Genomic DNA, 5,340 nt, shown 5'->3' with positions numbered 1-5,340 from the left:
AAGTTGGATGCTCCGTCAAAGTATAGGTCCCAGGAGTCTACATCTGTTTGAAGTATATCCTCGTCGGGAAATGACCAAGTATCTATGGTTTGTGCGTCGTTGATGGGATTTTCTGCGAAGAATTCGGCGACGGCGCGACCTTTTATAACTTTCAGTGGCACATATTTAAGGTCGAATTCTGAGAGCATCAGAGTCCATCTTGCCAGACGTCCGTTGAGGACGGGTTTCTCGAAGAGGTATTTGACTGGATCCATTTTGGAGTATATCTTGACGGAGTAGCTAAGCATGTAGTGACGTAGCTTCTTCGTTGCCCACACAAGAGCGAGGCATGTCTTTTCGAGTTGTGAGTATTTGCACTCATATTCCAAGAATTTCTTACTTAGATAGTAAATAGCTCTTTCTTCACTTCCTACAGTTTGAGCCAGTATAGCACCCATTGCGGTTTCCGTTACTGTGAGATATAAACCAAGAGGTTGATCTCGTTGTGGCGGCATGAGTACTGGTGGTTTAGCCAATATTTCTTTGATTCGGTCAAACGCCTTTTGACAATCATCATCCCACATGGTGTGGTCTGTTTTCTTGAGTTTCTTGAAGATAGGCTCGCAAATCATCGTAAGTTTCGATATGAACACTACTACAATAACCATTAAGGAGAACGGTCAAGGACCGTTCTAAATGCGTCTTTCAACCGGCCTGTGGCCAAGCGTTCTCTTTGATATATGAGAACGGTTGGTAAATGGTCAACCCGTGCTCGTTGTTATTTCAAATAGCACGGTTGCTAATGGGAACCGCTCTCATTGATATTTCAAACAGCACGGGTGTAAAAGGGGACCGGGCTCTTTGTTAAGGCGTTCTCTTTGACAGGAGTGTTTGGCGCCATTGTTGAACCTTTTCAAAGAGAACGGGGGATGATACAACCGTCCTATTTGTTAAGGCGTGCTCTTTGATATATCATTTGGCGCCATTTTGTGCCATTTCAAATAGAACAGGTTTAACAATTAACCGTTCTCTTTAAAAAGTGTTTTTTTTTTTATATATTTCCTTTTTCATCGTAATTCCTACACGATTGAATCGTATATATAGCTCATATAAGAATTAAACCTGCATTAAAATTCAGAAACTCCAGCATATTTTACTCAACAAATTTTATTAGAATTAACAAGGACAAATCCTTGAAAAAATATACATCGTTTAATGTTTGTAATAGCGCATAGGCTACAAACGTACTTTCATACTTGCAAAATATAAATAAAAATCCTTGAATCGTTATTACTTAGTAGCATGTAAGTGCAAAAAGAATTGAACATCAAGAAATTGTAATCGGCTTCATCCACCATTACTTTTCGGCTTAAAATTGAGTGTGAATTCAGCCCAAATATTCCGCACCTCGTCGATTTGCTCAACCGTATATGTCTTTGGCGCGTTGAGCATGAACAATATATATAGGACATCCAAAAATTTAGTTAATACGCTATATATATGACGTGTAAAGTAAAGCAATTAATAAGATGCACGTATGTTGATTTATGCCTTCCGAAAGTAAGATCATCAATTTTTTGAAAAGAAAGATCATCAATTTTCATGATCTCTCTCAGTATAAGCAATTACTCCTACAATTTACCAAACTTAAAAGCCGGGCTCAGTTATAAAATTAAGTACCTCCATGGCAGAGCATAATAATATCCGTCCGACCGTGTGAGCAAAAGATCTGCAATGGCTTGGACACGAGTGACGCTTTCTTCCAAAGTGAAACAACAGTTGATGCACCAATGGACCCCCGGTTGTAAGCCCCATGTGTGCAACTATAATGTCGCACCAGCTTTTTGCCATTCCTACAGCTTCATCTTCGTTGAAAGCATATGGAGTAGTTAAAAATCCCATTCTGTGTGCCTTGCCAATCATCTCAACTTCCAAGCTGTTAACATACATGTATTGGAAGTTTGCGGCCCATCAGCATGAAAAATATTCTTGTCGAGGAGTTTATATAAAAACAAAAACAAAAACAAAAATAAATATAAATATAAAACAAACATAAAGGAAAATGGGTTTATCAGACATTACCCGTATCCCATTCCAGTTTCCTCCAGATTCTTCCTAAAATTACCATCAAAGAGACCCACAGTTGGAAAGTTTTGAGCGCCAGAAAATCCAATCGCCTCTAACTGCTTCAAGAAGTAGTCCATTCTGTGAAAAGGGTCAGTTCCACATACTCCAGCCAAAACTGGTACTTTCTTTACCACCTGAACAGCATTATTCTTGCATTTAAGCATCAAAAGTTGGCAGGAAATAACAATTAGGTACGACCATCTAAGGTCGGGTTCCATTAGTTCTTAGAATAGAGTCCTTGGGGTTTGGGCCCCAATTATGCGTTGCATTATATTTATCTGTTGCGTGTATGAGAATCGTGTATCTCTGACTCTCTGTATGGCATAGTGTTGAGGTGGTTGTATATTTGAGTGAAAACAAGCACAGGTCCAAAACCTCTATAATGTTATGCGGCAAATATTATGTTGATGACTTAAACTTACTGGTAATACTTCATTGGCCATTTCAAGAACAACTGCATTTTAGAAACTATATGTTATGATGTTCTCATATGTGTAGAAGCATCACTTTTTGAAATTAAATTGTGCTACTGATGCCACAACATCGACTATATTGCATCCCAATACAAATTGTGAAATGGGTTGGTTAATGTAACGAGGTCTCAGGAATATTAGACATGTTAGGAGCAACGTGATATGTCACTAGAGTAATCATAAATTTATCAGCTTTTATAAATAAGTTAGTGAGACGATATTTGACAATTTTCAAGGAGACAACTTAACACGTCAAATCAATGAAAAGTATAAGAACCTTTGTTGGCGTCAGGAAAGTCACTCAAGCTATACTGCAAAGATGAGTAACGCAATGAATTGTGTTCAGATTTTAGAGCTTCAGAAGGCTCTTGGTCATGTATATCAGCAGAATGTCTTTTGCTCCTTGAGTCCGATTCATGCTTATTGCTAACCTCCAAAATGAGTCAACTAATGCATTTGCAAATTCAGGATCATTGATATGGAAAGGGTATACTTCTACCTGTGATCAAATACCACATTTTACATGTACATTGCTATATATATGACGTTTAAAACTTCCGCGATCCTAATTCCCGAAAGAGGGATGTCGATCGGGAATGAGTATATTGATGTTGGTATATACGCCTTTCCAATCATTTTACATGTACATAATTTTCTACTTCTCTAGAGTGCAATGTTCCCGTCTATATACTTTTGCACAACACAAATCCAGAATTACACCCAAATTTTTGCTGATATTTTTCTTTTCTATTATTATACTACACAGTACACACCACTAAATGAAAAAGAAATCCAAAACTTAAGTTAACTATATCGCACATAGTCAAGTTAATTTATTCTATTCTATTAATAACTAATCTACATACTCTCTACTGGTAGTAGAATAATCGTATTCGTCGTATAGGTAGAGATGTAACTATGCTTAATATACAGGAGATGGATATGAGAAATGGAGGCTGGGAAACAATAGGTTGCAGGGAAGGAAGATGTTTATTTATTTTACTTTAAAATTGAATATTGTCATTTTTGCAAATAGTTTTACAATATGGTTAGTAATTTTTGCAAATAGTTTTACAATATGGTTAGTTTGGGAATTAGTTTTGACAAAATGATTATTTTGGTAAAAGACCGAATTTATTTTGCTTTGCTGGATTCAAATTTCTCGAGTTCGATTCTCCGGGTTTCTTTTCCCTCAACTGAATTTTGCACTAACAATCATCAATCTATATGTTCAAGACGTGTTAATATAAAGATTTTTTATTAGAACAAAGACGGCAAGGGGACTAAACACGGAACTGAGGGTGAGCCAAAACTATAACCAGACAATCTCAATCCGACAGCTGACCCTCCAGAGACCCGTGGCAGCTTCTCATAGAGTCGTAGACCATGACAATTTCAGACCCCCACTATTCGAGAATGCTGCTATCTGACTGATCAATTACCCGAGCAGGACTATGATCGAGTTCCACATTCCATCAGCTGGACTGAATCTTTCATAGTCCTGCGTCACCAATTTGACGTGATGAGTTTACAAGGCAACTGATTCTAATGGGATGAAAAGTGAATCCGTGAACCTTGTATGAGACGGTCTCACAAAGAGTTGTATGCGTACTTAAGCTTTATTTGGCCAGGAGTGGCGTCAGAATATCCAACAGCTAATGCAATAATATCAACCTGATAAAGGGGAAGGCTTTGGCCTTGGAATGATCATTCCGTAAAGCAAGCAGAAGACTCACCTTCTCTCCTCCTCGTGATGAAACGATCTCGGCAACCGAGATAGTAGCACTTCGGTGCTTCGAGAATCCAATCCGCGTGATGAAACAATCCTACAGCACAACCAAGGGTGTCCACCAATGTAATATGCTCCAGAAGCTTTAAAGAGTAGAAGAAATAGAGCATTAATTGTCTTCTCAATTTAGAGAAAATGAAGAATATTAGTTTGAGCTCAATCTCCAGAAAAGGTCACGTGGAAATGAAAACAAGCAACAAACAGCAAACGAAAATAAGGTATACATGTATACTCGTAATTTTCAATGTGTCGCCATAATGATAACAAATATATCCGTGGATGGCTCTGGTCCAATATGTGATCCTGTCAGTCAAAACTGACCTTCACAGTTGACGATATCCATGTATTTGAGGCAAATCAAGCTGAAGACTTAACAAGATTTAACAAGATAAACTTAATCATGGTAAAATGAAAACCCAAATTCTTGTAACAAAAGATAACAAACAATCAATTGTGGAGGAATCACATATTCACATGGATCCTTTTAGTTTTATCTGTACTTTAACCTTGTTTATTGGTTGATGAAATTGAACATTTGACAGGCTACCTTTCGATTCTTATCAAATATTCTGACAAACCTAATATGCAATAAAAAAAATTGAATTCTGAGTTATACTCAGAACTCAAAAATTATTTGGAAAATAAAGATATTCCTAAAGTGGAGCAGAACAACCGTAGTACACGAGCCTAATTTTTGCCGAAACTGATTCAAAGACCACACGCAGCAGAGATAATATAAAAGGCTAACCCTAAATCAAAGCCCAAATCTATCAAAATTAGGGTTTCACTTTCCCCAAAGTTCAACAATTTCATCAAAACACAATCAAGTAATTAAGCAATAGATAACAAGAAATGTAATAATAAATCGATTAGCAACGAAATCAATACGAATTTTTTAAAAAGGGATGAAGAAGGAAGAAACCTTTGAAAATCGGGAGTACCAAAGAACAAGGAAGTAGAATGAACGCCGGT

At 37.2% G+C, this 5,340-nt stretch overlaps 1 pseudogene; it reads right to left on the bottom strand.

Annotated features, from left to right (window-relative positions):
- Positions 1-1,143: 1,143 nt before the first annotated feature.
- Positions 1,144-2,567, bottom strand: LOC141620376 (toMV susceptible protein tm-1(GCR26)-like; annotated as a pseudogene).
- Between the last annotated feature and the right edge of the window lie 2,773 nt (positions 2,568-5,340).

This window comes from Silene latifolia, chromosome X, assembly GCF_048544455.1.
Source record: "Silene latifolia isolate original U9 population chromosome X, ASM4854445v1, whole genome shotgun sequence".
Lineage (NCBI taxonomy): Eukaryota > Viridiplantae > Streptophyta > Magnoliopsida > Caryophyllales > Caryophyllaceae > Silene > Silene latifolia.
Note: the sequence above shows the minus strand (reverse complement) of the source record. Positions and strands in the feature narration are given on the sequence as shown.